Source organism: Palaemon carinicauda, chromosome 35, assembly GCF_036898095.1.
Source record: "Palaemon carinicauda isolate YSFRI2023 chromosome 35, ASM3689809v2, whole genome shotgun sequence".
Lineage (NCBI taxonomy): Eukaryota > Metazoa > Arthropoda > Malacostraca > Decapoda > Palaemonidae > Palaemon > Palaemon carinicauda.
The window spans coordinates 49,791,921-49,806,692 of NC_090759.1; the positions used below are offsets into that span (position 1 = coordinate 49,791,921).

The 14,772-nt window shown below is 38.2% G+C and overlaps 1 protein-coding gene across 4 annotated transcripts in view; it reads left to right on the forward strand.

Moving 5' to 3' along the window:
* LOC137627725 (uncharacterized) overlaps positions 1 to 12,640 on the forward strand; it is a 245,881-nt gene extending 233,241 nt beyond the window's left edge. For 3 of the 4 annotated variants that reach the window (XM_068358992.1, XM_068358993.1, XM_068358995.1), the window contains one exon: positions 10,556 to 12,640. The gene's annotated coding sequence lies outside the window, so the exon portion shown is untranslated. The remainder of the gene's footprint in view (positions 1 to 10,555) is intronic. The other variant, XM_068358994.1, reaches the window with a different exon arrangement.
* The last annotated feature ends 2,132 nt before the right edge of the window (positions 12,641 to 14,772 follow it).

Here is a 14,772-nt window from a genome sequence, read left to right on the forward strand (position 1 = left end):
TCCTAGCCTAACCCTACTCGAATGCGATTCGAGGTAAGGAGGGCTAGGATGTAGCCTAGGCTACCTCAGAGGGAGGAGATACCTTGGCCAAGGTAACTGGGGAGGATAGGAAGTATACCACAGCCCTACGGTAGTTTAGGGGCAAGGGAGTCAACTACCAAGATCACCGAAACCCTTAGTATACTTCCTCAAATGCAAAAACATATGTGCAATCACTGAATCTTATATGTATAAATGCCTAAAATCTCCATTTCATAAATTAACACTAGGAACACTTATTATATCATGCATGAGAGTAAACAAAAACCACCTAGGCTATCGAGTCTAGGGGCTAGGCTAGAACACTAGCCTACGAATCGGCTACCTACGCTCGCCAAAAAAGGATACTATTGGCATAATATAACTAATTCCTAGCAATGAAGACTAAATAACTAATGCTGATAATTAGTTATAAGACCGGGTAAGGTTGTTCTGGCTAACTAAATAAAGCATGCGAGGCGAACAACAGCGTCCGACATGACGCCTCCGGTCAAGGCACAGCTCTGCCACAAAATACGGTATTTAAGAGAAAAAGGCGTTACTTTACGGCTAGAGCTTATTGATACAATACAGGAATATGGTACACAACTTTCCAGAAGAAGGCGAGGCTGAAGATTGCGACATACTGGCTCACTTAGCGAAAAACTGGGAAAAGCACCTTGTCATATTACGCTACGTGTAAAGGAATAACAATGTCGCGCGACGGCGGCGTCATCCAAGATGGCGGCCAACATGGCGACCGGATGTTGATGCCGCCGAGTACCAAAACAGTAACGAAGGAGGAGAACCTTGTAACGGCTCCGCCTATAACTTGCCACTATTCCCCCTCGAAGTGTAAACGCTATGTGGGGTGCAGATAGCTATGTGGCGTGTCAAGCATATGTCCCCTGTTATACGATATCCTAAAGGGAAACCTTATGTGTACTCGTGCCAGAAGTTAGAATTCTGTGAAACCTTTAGTTTAATTCTCTGGGAATATCTACTGTAGTCATATATACCCTTAGGAAGCTACTGAAGGAGCCTTCCATCAGGACGACATGGCTTGAGCCCAAAAAAGGTATTTTGACGAAGGAAAAATCTATTTCTGGATGAGGGACCTGTCCCACCCAGTGAACCTACCCCCCTTTTTCCTCACCCTAGGCAGGCCCAAGCTTGGGTTGCTAGTAGGAATGATGGGAGAAGCATGGGTAGTGGTAGTCGTGGGGGGGGGGCAGTAGCTGTAGAGAACGGCACCTCGTAGTAATAGGGGATGTTGAGGAAGAAGACTATTTGGTAAGGGACCTCTGTTAGTGGTTTCAACACGCCCCAGTTATTATACCGACACCCTATAAGGGTGAGCGAGCTGGGTATATTCCTGGCATTCCATGCAACTTTTTTCTATGGTATATTTAGCAGTAATTATACCTTAGAAATGGTGCTATAAGGAGCATTACACGGAGCGACACAGGTTGAGCCGAGAAATAGATATTTCCTTCGTCAAAATTTCAATAGTTTTATTTGAAATGCTTCTCTTATGTTTTATTTACTTGTATTGGAAGTTGAATCGCATAATGTAAACTGGAGTTTCATTCATGTTGCCGATGCACGATATTTTATAGTTTTTAGCTCTGGTGCTTGATTATAAGGCCTCAATAGAGACTTTGCAAAGAAACAAATATTTCATTTATTACAGAGAGAGAGAGAGAGAGAGAGAGAGAAGGAGACCTCGGACGTATGTAGATGTACAGCTATGCAATGTTTTATCGTGATAAATAGTCTTTTCATATGCACAGTAAAGTAAACCATTCCACATTCTAAATCAAATTTATTTACTCTCTCTCTCTCTCTCTCTCTCTCTCTCTCTCTCTCTCTCTCTCTCTCTCTCTCTCTCTCTCTCTCTCTCTCTCTCTCTCTCTCATATTCGATTTCGTTTCGGAAGCATTTTTGCGTTCTAGAAAATTACGATTATTTAGATAGTTTATTGAGCTTTAATAAAACATTTATGTATTTTCGTTTTAAATTTGGGTGTATTTTATCAATAAGTATTTTTGGTGCCATGATCAGATCAGCTGATCTGATCATGTCATCCAAAATCCTTAATTTATAAAATACACCCAAAATTTAAAACGGAAGCACATTGAGTGTTTTTAGCAATAGAAGTGAGTGGGCCGGGATTTTTCTTTTATTAAAGATGAGAACGCCTCCCTTTCCGTCTTACCCGTCGCCTTACCCTTGTCGGTTACATCTACACTGTTCCCCCACCTCACATTAAATCTAGTCTCCTGGGTTCTTGGCACATTTAACCTCGGCCATATATATCACCCTAGCTTAGATCTTTTCCCTTGTGGTTACCTGGTCTGAAGGATCTAATAACCTTCTTACCATATCAAGTGACCTTAGACTACACACACTACCATTAGGAGTTTGCCTTCCCTCTTCTATGGGTAGTTGGCCAACTTCATAGTAAAGCTGGATAGTTTAAGGACCATAAATACCCTTTAATCTCTCTTGACATATACTGGACGATAGCTTATAGCAAGCGATTGTTTTAATTATCTCATTTATCATACCTGAGGAACATTATCCTCAATTGATCGATTGGATACCTCCTAGTTGTCAGGATTTTCATTGAATTCAAGAATTCCTTGTATCCTGATTGTTTCTAATGGCTCTCATAATTTTTGCAATGGGTGAACTCCCTTGCAGTAATCAATTTAATTTGAACTAGGCTAGTGGCAGTCAGCCCTACCAGCTGACCCTAATAACTGGTCTGTACTGTTCCTTACTCTCAGCAATGCCTATTTACAGTGTTGCGTCGATATAACTGCCAAGTAAGGGGAAGTTAGACCTTGGGCCCATGTCGGCTCTACATAGCTGCCGCCTTAGGTTGAATGGTATCTAATTTCGCCCCCCTTAGGTTGTTTGAGCGACCACTTTCGGGGAAAAAGTGTTCTATTGGTATGAATCTTTTCCTTCTCTCTATTCTACCACTAGAAAAGATTTCACATACAGTAGAATCCTGCGCTGTTTGGCATGAGCTTCTGTTGTAGTGTAGCCTTCGCTGTAGCTAGTAGTAGGTAGATATTTTGAATTGGTGTGTATTTACTTTTTTTTTTTTTTTTTTTTTTTTACAAAATATTTCATATTTTGTACATTTTCTATCTTTATGATTTGAAAATTTTCTTTGGTGTCAAGTACTCATTGAAATTTTTCTATCTTTACAGGTTTCTGAGGACATGGAGTGTTCTATGGTAACCTGCACCCGGCTGGTCAAGATGCCTTGTAATCATAAGACCTGCAGGAAACATGCAGATTGTCCTGTTTCCAAGGGATTCTTTGATATTTGGGAACCATCTAACTGCAATATATGCAAGGATCTCCTCCACTCTGGCTTCTAGGCTACCAACGTTTCTCAAGAATTGAGAGTGGGGCCAGAAAACCATCAGACACTAGGTGAAAGGATTTCAGAAGAGCTCTCAACAAGTGCCCCCTATCTTCCTTCATTGGAATTAAAAGATCTCTTGTTCCCCAGGGCTAATGTGACCGCATTTTACGGTCATCAGATACCGACTGTTCACCTTCTATCAGTACCTCTAGTTCATGCAGACAAAGTCCAGGACGCGCTTCAGGACATTTCCGTTACATTGGAAAAAGAAGGTTATTGCTGACGACGAAAGCCTTGGATAACTTGCTCGACAGTCACCCAGTAAGTACTATCCTCAGTACTTCTTTACCTATTCATGTTCCTACGTCTGATACACCTGTCTCGTCTTCCATTCCTTTTCCAACTACAACTGCCCCTTTGTTCTCTGGTCACTTGGAGTTTATGGCTTCCATGAAAGAATTCATAGAAAATGTCCATGCAGAGCATAAGTAAAGCGCAAGCATCCTTTGAGGCGAAGATGGAGGCGCTTCAATAGGCACCAAAGGCCAAGGCTCCATCAGCCTCGAGTCTGCCAGAATGTTTGGCAAAGAACCCTTGGCGTTACGCAGAACATATGATTCTGAGTGAGGGGTACCTTCATATTGGTGAAGGCATGGGCTCTAAACCAGTCTTGGACTTAAAGTTTTACCCCTCCATCGAGAATTATCCTTTCTGCTATGTTAGGTTAAATTCTGAAGCGTCTATTAGGGAAACGATCATCTTAGACCACGGTAAGGCTCAAACCCTGTTGGTCAAGGAGCTCAGTCAATCGAGTTTACTAACACTCAACTTTCTACTATTGGCAAAGCAAGCAACTTGTGTAGCTCCCAAAGATACTGTCTTTCCCTTTGCCTCAAAGAGTCTGGAGGTTCTTTAGAAGGCATTAGTGGAAGGTAGACTCCTGCCAGTGCTCGAAGAGTGCAAACAAATCTCTTGCTCTCTCTTACGACTCAGACAGTTGAGAAGATGTCCAGTATACCTTCATGGTAGGCAAATGACAAGAGACATTTGAGGTAAGCAGTTTAATGAAAGACTTCCCAGAATTTCTTATTTCCTTCTAAAAGTGAATTAGAGGCTAAAGAAAGACTGGCTGCTTCTTTGTTGCACCAGTCGTATCTTGAAATGCTTATTGGGAACTACTCTAAATCTGATCTCTTCCCGGTTCTAGCCAAAACCCATTTAGCGACCTTCCACCATGATTTGCAGGCGTTGTTCCTAGCCAAGAGAGCCTGCAGAGAGCATGTCCTGGCAGCAGCAACTATTAAGCATGAGCCTAAAAAGTTGATCGACTCTAACATTTGGGGAAAGATCTTTTTCCTCAAAAGGTGGTAAAAGAAACCGCCCTGGCTCATGAAAACAATAGCCTTATGCAAAAATGGTGCATGTCCTCTAAGAGGAAATTCACCCCTGGCGAAGAACAACAACCCAAAGGCAAAAAGCCTAAGAGACCCTTTAAGGGTAAGAAGTCATTTCCTGCCGCGACTGCCACGGTTGCCAATATCCCCCAGACTGTGTGTACGGTTCCCTAGCAGTACATTACACACTGCTCAATGTTAATCCTGTTTATGAAAAGGCCGCTACCACTTTTCGCCCCGTTGGAGCTCAGGGGAGAAGATGTGTGAAAAGGGAAAGTCTGGAAGAGGTGGCCAATCTATTTGCCAAGGAAACAGGCAGATCGCATAAGGGAGCTGGTCCTTCAAAACAACAATGAGGAGCTTCTAGTAGGGGGAAGACTACTGCTTCAAGGATCAATGGAAGTTCAAGCCTTGGGCTCACAGCATAGTCACAAGAGGACTAAGCTGGAAGAGGAGACAGAAACCACCATGGTTCAAGAGGTTCTTCCAACCTACAACACCATTCTTGGAAGAATATGTACAGGATCTCCTCCAGAAGGGAATTATCCATTGTACAAAATCCATGAACTTTCAAGGACGGCTATTTTGTGTGCCAAAGAAAGATTGGAGCACTCTTCGAACTATTTGGACTTGTCCCCGCTAAACAAATTCATTCAGAACAACATCCAGATGCTAACTATCTCGCAAATACGGACCCTACTACCCCAGGCGGTTTACACCGTCTCCATAGATCTTACACTTATTGGCATCTTCCGATAGGTCAGCACTTCTCACCCTACCTTGGTTTCAGACTTGCAAGAATGGCCTACGTATTCAAAGCTATGCCCTTCGGGCTCAGCATAGCTCCAAGGATTTTCACAAAACTCGTTGAGACTATTGTCCAACAACTGAGAAACAAAGGTCTTCAGGTGATAGTATACCTCAATGATTGGTTAGTGTGTGCTGAGATGAAGTCGGAGTGTAGTGCCTTCTAGCAACTCTGGAAGTTATGAAGTTTCTTCAATCCCTGGGTTTCCAAATCAACCTCGAGAATTCCAGGTTACCTCCAGCTCAACAATTCCAGTGGCTAGGCCTGCACTGGGATCTTACATCAAATGTCCATTCTCTACCCCCGGGCAAGAGGAAGGAAATCGTAAGCTCAGTCAGGTGTCCGCTTCGTTCGAAGACAACAACTAGATGTCATCAAGAACTCGCTACAATTTGCAGCGATTACAAGTCCCATCCTGAAAGCATTACTCAAGGATGCCAACAGAGTTTGGAGAAGAAAGGCATGAAATGTTCAAGGAGATCATCACCACAAAACCCTGGATCTACTGTGCAAACAGCTCAGACCGTAGTCCACTGCCAAGAGTCTATCGACACGCATTCCCCTGAAGTTTCTTCCTCGTTGGTGACATCCACACTGATGCTTTGGAAAAGGGTTGGGAAGGTCATACCTCTGCCAAGAAGATACAGAGTCAGTGGTCAGTTGCATTTCAAGAGTTTCATATCAACATTCTAGAAACGACGGCAGTGTTTCTTTCTCTGAAGAAAATAAACCTGAAGAGGCACTCACATGTCAGGTTAGTCCTCGACAGCAAGACTGTAGTCCACTGCATCAACAGAAAAGGTTCAAGATCCTCACAGATCAATTACATGATTCTGGCCATTCTTTCCTTATCGAAAAGGAAAAACTGGCACCTGTCTGCAGTTCATTTAGAAGGGGTTCGTAATGTGACGGCAGACGCCCTTTCAAGATTCAAGCCTCTGGAAACAGAATGGTCCCAGGACAAAAAATAATTCTGTTTCATTCTAGAGCAAGTGCGGAACTGCAAGTCGACGTCTTTGCGACGAGCTTTAACAAGAAGCTTCTCCGTTAGGTAGCACCGAATCTAGACCCGGAAGCAGTGGGGATAGATGCAATGTCACTGGATTGGAATCGGTGGACTCACATTTATTTTTTTCTACTGTTCAATCTCCTAATGAAGCTTCTGTACAAACTACAAACCTTCAAGGGAACAGTTGTCCTAATGGCCCCCAATTGGCCCAAGAGCAGTTCTTCTAGAAGTCAAACCTCGTCAGATCCCTCTGCCAACACCAGTGCCGTCCCAAACCTTTCAAGAGGAGACTCTCTTTGCTTCCTCCTGGATAACGAAACACCTTCAGCTCATGATTTTCTCGTCCTAGCTGCTAATAGAAAACGGGGTGTTTTGAAGGACAGGATTGATTTCATAGAAGAATATAAGTCCTCTAGTACAAAGAGACAATATTTGTCTTCGTGGAAGAAATGGGTGGAGTTTAAGAAACGCAAGTCCACTTCTATTACAATGGACTTCTGCTCATCATTTTTAGTAATGTCTTATTGTTAAATTTATAATTATGGTTAGGCTAGCACTTCCTGTTTTGGGCCTTTTTCAGATGTTTAATGAATGGTTAACTATCAATAGTTAGTTTTGTGGAACTGCAAATAGTTCACTGGTTTGTAATTTGACATTATTATCTGACCTTAGTTTAATATTTGTATTAGTAGCAATAAATTTAACCCAGGTGAAGTTAGGCTGGAGGAGAGATTTATCTTTATAGTACTGTTATAATTTAGTAATCTTTAACAGTCGGTGAATTAATTTTGATCAAGTAATAATAATCATTTAATTAGACAGTATTCTCATATATTGGAATGAGTATATAAATGCCAAGATAATTTGCAGAGAGTGGTTCTTCCCTTCCTTCCCCCAAATGTTCCTGAGTTAGAGGTAAGGGGTAGCCTAACAGTGTTTCCTCCTATTAAGAGAGCTTGCTCCTCATCCTTCCATATTCATCTGATATGGGTACTGGAGGGAGAGGAGGGGGTAAGATTGATTTTATATTGTTAGTTAATTCTTTCAGTCGTTATACCCCATACAAATATATTTCTACATAAATAGATTTGGTTGGCTCACTTTTATCTTTTTTCATAACTTTTGTCTTGTTGAACCACAAGGTTTACTATGGTATAGTGGGGGTGCGAGTAGAATCCTAACCTTTCACAGTGAAGACTGTCTACCTTAGATAATATTTGGAACTTGTCATTTTGTGAGCCTATCCCTTTTAGTTATGTGGCTGTGGTATTTTGGGGGGTAATGGGAGATATACTACCCCTTTCCAGAGAGAGAATAATAATAGAGGTTTTGAATTTCCGGGTTAAATGTGATAACCCAGCTAACCTTAAGTGGTGTCACAATTGTTAATAGCTTTCCTAGTGACTGTTTGACTGATTGGGTCAAAGCTTGGGACCCTGTAGGTTGTTCTCTTTGTTCACAGTGAATCCATTCCACTCAAAATATGGATCCACTTCAGAAAACATTAGAGTTATGGTTGTTTTTCCCCTCTCAATGGGGTTGAAAGAATTTTATAAGATCTCTGGGCCTGCTGTGTATTTACTCAAGAGGGATCTCAAGGATTTCATCAGCTCTGAAATAGCAGGTTCAGCAGTTAGGGTCTCAGTGATGGAATCTTAGTGGATTAGGCCCCTTTCCAAGTTAAAATGAGTGCATTAGGACTTAAAATTTCCTATTTCCTTTATGACTCAACTCCATCAGAATGTGTGTCAGCAATGTGAACACTATGAAAGGTTCTTAGAAATAATATAATTTTAATGAAATAAATTTTTCATATTCTCACCTAATGTTTATATTGCTTCTCTAAAAGCTTGCATTATTAAAGTTTACCCCAAAAGTGTAATAAAAAATTTTCCTTTTTTCTTTTCAATATCTTCATACCACTAGTGAAGTAATAAAAGACCAGCGGTTAATGGCAAGGAGCACCAGGGTCCTTTGTAATTCAGTTTTGAAAATGAAAGTATTCCCCATTCCTTGACATCATAAGTCAGTGGAAAGGAGGGTGGGTATGTATGTAAATGCCCTCTTAATGAAAGAATACCTTGACGAAATAATTACACCTTAACACGGAATACATCTCTAATAACAATAAAAAATTAAGAGCATCTACCATGTGAAACATATTCTCCAAAATGAAAACTTAACTGTTTATAAGAGTGATTACTTTCTAGAGAGAGGATGGATATAATGATCCAGCTACCAAACTCGGTCTTCTGACTCACAGTCCAGAAGTCATATAGAGCAACTAGATTTTTTTTAATGTAAGTGTTGAGCTTCAGAAGGAATACATTATTTCAAGAAATAAGTAGTTGGTTGGCCACGGCACCAGCCACCAGTTGAGGTACTACTGCTAGAGTGTTATTGGTTCCTTTGGCTGCCCAGACTACTATATTGGATTCTTCTCTCTGGTTATGGCCCATTTTCCCCTTGCCTACACATACACAGAATAGTCTGGCCTATTCTTTACATATTCTCCTCTGTCCTCATGTACCTGACAACACAGGTTACCAAGCAATTCTTTGCTCAAGGGATTAACTACTGCATTGCAATTGTTCAATGGTTACTTTCCTCTCAGTAAAGGTAGAAGAAACTTTAGCTATGGTAAGCAACTGTTGTAGGAGAAGAACACTCCAAAATCAAACTATTGTTCTCTTGCTTAAGGGTGCACTTGGGAACACTATCTTAAGGTTTTTATAGTTTATAATTGAAAATTTATTTTAATATTGTTACTGATCTTGAAATATATTATTTTAATATTGTTACCATCCTTAAAATATTTTATTTAAATATTGATACTGTTCTTAATATTTTTATTTTTATTGTTAATTATTTCTCTTGTAGTTTTATTTATTTCTTCATTTCCTTTCCTTACTGGCCTATCTTTTTCCTATTGGAGCCGTTTAGATTATAGCATCCTGCTTTTCCATGTAGGGTTGTAGATTAGCAAGTAAGTAATAATAATATGGGATTCATACAAGAGGAACTTGACTTGTAATGCACAGTGAAAATTCAGAATCAGTAACACTGTATGATGATGACCACTAGACCTGATTATGGAAGTTTTAGGTTAGTGTAAGCAACGAGGCAGGCAATCCAGAGTTACTACCCACAAGAGAAGGCTCACTGACCTTTGAAAGTAACAAAGGAAGTTAAATAAGCTAAAACTTGAACAGGTTGATCACTAACTTAGCTGGTATCAGGTTTATCACTAACTTGTCTGGTAAGCAAGCATAGTGTGTTGCTATGAGCTTCATAAAAATGAAAGCTATTTTCTGTAATTCCTTGAATCAAAAATTATTTTCCTTGAACATTATGAGCAACGGATGATAGTCGGTCAGTTAACAACATAGATGCTTAATGCTTCTTAGTGTTTACTCTTCAGTTCCATAAACCCTAACTTGGTACATAATTACTGAGAGATATCACAAGATATTGATTGGTATTTGAAGTCCAGTCCTTTCACTGGGTGGAAATGCTAACCAAGCAAGTAGATATTGAATTAAAATGCAATGAAAACTTACCCCAACCTGGGAGGGACCACAAATGTCTTGACTAGCAAGGCGACGGAGAAAACTGAAGAATGGGTAACAGTTAGCATGCTACTGACAATCAACCACTAGATAGTCTCTTTACTTTACTGGGGTTTCTATCTTTAGGATGGAAAGAAAATGGGAAAATTTTCTATAAGATTTTTGCAGTAAATATTGTTATAAGCTTCTGGAGAAACAGCAATATGAACATCATGCGAGTTCAGAAATTACTGTTTTTATTAAAATTCCTTGCATAATGCTACAGTACTTTAGTTGATCTTCAAATTTACCGGCCTCAGTATTTTTTATTTATTCATTTTATATTATTTGATATTTAATCACTTTCATTGTCAGCAATATCTTGAATTTCAGGTTGGATTGAAGTTATTTTAATTTCAGTAAACTCCCTGTTAATAGCATGCACATCCTGAAGGAATTTAATCAAGAACAAGTTTCATTGGATCTGCTGAATCTTAGTTATGCCAAACACCAAATAACTGACTTGAACCTCAAGGTGCATGTGGTTTTGCCATTCATAGGATAATTAGAGCATGACATAGGCATTTCAGATTCAATATGAGACTTTTGGTACATAAAATACCTCTTTTGAGTTAATGAGCTCAAGCTTTTGCATAACATTATTTTGACTTAGGTTTATTTTTAATGTATTATTTTATGTGATTATCGTACTTTTGGTCTTGAAAACTTAGGTTGCGAGAATTAAGTTTTTGAAATATTTTGCAAAAATTGGATGGCAGTTTGATGTTTTCTGAGAATAGTACGAGAGAGAGAGAGATGAAGTGTGTCTTTAATACTGAATATATTTCCTATTAGGTGTTATACTTTTGAAAAATAAATAAATATCTTTTCACTCACTTTCCCATCATAGTTAAGTATCTGGTAATTCTAGTCTCCAATAGTTTTATACAGTAATTCATTTTGCTGCGTTGCCCTTGATATCTGTGGTAAAGAGAACTGTCACACTTTTAAAATGTTTGATTCAGTATCTTATTGATTAAAATGTTCCTTTTACAAAATATTTCTTGTGGGAAGGCTAACATTTATATATTTTTCTATTTATGTATGATAGTTTTTAAGCTTACATTTTATTGAATTTTATCTTGCAAGAAAATTATGCTTTGTGAAAACAAGTACAGCACTGTAGATATATTCATGTATTAGACTTTGTGACGTGTAATTTCTATTATTTTTTCTCTGAAGTATAGGAGACTGATTTTATGCTAGTTCTTCCTCTCAACAGTAGGTAAACATTTTGAAATGAGCTAATATTTATGTATTAGACTGTCTGATGTAATTTCAATCATTTTTACTCAAAGTAAATTATTTTGTGACAGTTCTTCCTCTGAATAGTAAATAATCAGTATTCTGAAATGAGTTAATTGCTTGGTTTAAGAAATATTCAACAATTACACTTGCACTGTTAGTGACAATATGTCCCAAGGCCAATATCTAATGTTAGTGCCAAAACACCGTAAAGATATTCTTGTATATACCAATGATAAATTTTATTAGCTTTCAAATTCATCTTAGGTTATACTGTTCATGTTTGTTGCCCAACTTTCATTATCATTACTACTGATACAGACATTGTTTTGTTACAGATACAGAGTTCCTTGCATATTAGATTCCTGGCACTCATGTATTATTAGTTCTATGTAGTTTTCCAAATACTGTAATTGTTGGGCTTAAAGTTTTACCTTTCATAAATCTTTCTTGGAAAATTTATTCTCGAGTTTAAAAATGAGTTAAAGGTCAAGGAAAACTACAGTAAATTTATAATCCACAGTTGCCTCCCTTACTGTAATTTTTTAACATTTTGGTTTCTTCTAATCACACTTATTCACTGTAGTATTCCTTCACCTGTAAACTCATATATTCTTTCCTCTTTGATGGGAAGTAATTTCTACGTTAGGCATTGTAGGTATTACAAAAGGGTCTCTGCCCCTTCCCTTTTGCTAACAGCTATCCCAGTGTTTTAGCCATCCATCTACTTTACCACCATTCTCTCTTGCTGTCCATCCTTTGAAGTTTTACTTATAGCACAACAGAGTAGTTATTTTTCTGTTTACCCTTTGACATTGAATGGCCTCCTCAGACAAAGTACAGGGCCATGTAACCCGAATTTCATAAATCATCTTTTATGTATGTACCCTCATTTTTTTTTATTTATAAAGGCCTAAATGTCTCAAAGATATATTTTCATTATTTTTGATGCAACAAAAAAATGTTTGCCCTTCACAGATTTATTTCCATAAAAAAGGAATGAACACGTATTTCTTCTCTGTATTTAATTTATTCTTTTCTGTAGTGTAGGTATTAGGGTATAGTTTTCTGTGATTTTAGTTCATCTAGGAAGTGTGGTACATAAATATAATGTTCCAGTATGAAAAGGAAGCATTTTGTTACAATATGAAATAAAGGAAAAATTTTAAAGAATTTATTCTGTTCAATCTTTATTCTGTAAAAAAACTTGCAAAATTAGCAAACAGAATGTGAAAAAAGTTATCTTATTTTACTAATGATGACAAACCTGTAGGAGAAACTGATGTTATTGTGCAAAATTATACAGTACATACCAATGTAATGATCTGACAGTTTTTTAGTTAACATTGTAATCAACATTATACTGAAGGCATATTTTCATCATTTTCTGTTTTTACAGAGATAACAAAATATTATTACAGCAAAATGAAGGTACATTCTTACAACACTTTTTGCGCAAATGAACATGGTAGGATACAAATTTACAAATGAATTACCTTTTACACTATTTGTTTTTAGGTGAATAAGACTTATTTCATAATCAAATATTTTGTGGTCCAAAGTGTGAAGAGATGAAGAATTTAGTAAATTAACCTCAATAAGTAGGGATTTATAACATACTTATGACTAGCAGGAATATACATACATATGGAAAGTGTACCAAAGTAAAGTTATTAAGAACTTATTAAATGAACCTCAATAAGTAGAACTTCATAACATACTACTACCAGGAATATACCTACATGTACAAAGAGTACCATTTCATAACCTGAAGGTGACATTTGTCTATTTCCTTAATTATTAGGTAAAGCTTATTTAATATGGAAGGTAAATCTTTTTTATATTAAAGTTACTATTGAATAAATTTATCATACTGTCAATTTTCAATCATGCTTACCAACAAGTATCAAAACATCCTCGTTGGGGTAATTGATTTATAACAGTACATGTGTTCATATATAAAAACACTCATTTTTTTTCTTTTAAGTAGGAGTACTGTATTACTTGAGCACAACGCTGGCGCGGCCATTAAATCGTTAACAAGATTGTCATAAAATTACCAACACATTGCGGGGAATCCCTACCCACCTGTCAGTCAACTAGATTATTGTCGGTCCTCCCTCATCACTGATTTTGACATTATGGTTTTGATATTCCACGGCACTGAGATCGGCTATATTTTTCAAAAGTTAAAATTCTTGTACAGAACCTTGCAGTTAGGACTGGTGAGCACGACCCAAGCTACGTATTAGGCAATGATATGGTAGGATTTTGAAGTAACCTCCCAAAGATAGCTATCACTTACAGGTAATTTGTCGTCTCATCTTATCTGATTAAGCTATACTGTAGAGATAATACTGTCCAAATATTACAGTAATATACACTACAGTTATCAGGAAATTGTCTGAACTTTTACTGAAGCCGTGTTAGTAATGTACAATTACCTTTGTAAAGTTTGAACTTTTACTGAAGCTGTGTTAGTAATGTACAATTACCTTTGTAAAGTAATATAAACTAAGTTATTTAGTGTGTTAGTCAACCTCTCATAGGCAGTGGTGTGGGGAGGGGATGGATGGGTTATAAGCTGACTCACCCTAGGGCATCATTATGATGGTACTGACAAAAGCTGCCAAAACAAACTATGGTACTTAACATTGGTAAGGGTGAAGTATCAACGTCAGTCATGTTGAATTAACGACAATCACTTCGAAAAACACTGGGCAAAACACTTATCAACTTAGCGGGCAAGTCCAAAACAGAAGGATGGACTGGTGAGCGCGAGTGGTAGGTGTCGGTAGGGTAACCCAACTGTATTCTCTAGGGCCTGTCACGGCCCTCCCCCTTTGATGAAGGGATTATCTAAATGGAAGACAGCCTGTGAATAGTGTTTTACAAACGCCCTTGTTAGATATACGACACCAACAAGGTGCTCGCGCGAGGGTTGTAACCTCTGCATTCCATGCTTTTAATTTTCTCTGGTATATTTGGAAGATTTATATCAGAAAAAGTACAAAGAAGGACTTTTTCGCCGGGCGTCACAGGTCTCTCCCCAGAAATAGATTTTTCCTTCGTCAAAATCCCTTTTATCAAAGGGAGTTTTTTTTTTTTCCTAACCCCTGCAATGATGAAAGGCTGACTGTACCATAGTCACTTTGACTGGCCACAGGCAATAGATATATAGAGTACTCTTGCTGCCTCTTCAACTTCCAGTTTATTCATCTTTTTCTTTTTGGAGTGTGCTAATTACCACACGGAAAATTGTGAAATGAGTGTGTGACCTGGTTAGGGAGAGAGCTATGTGGCAT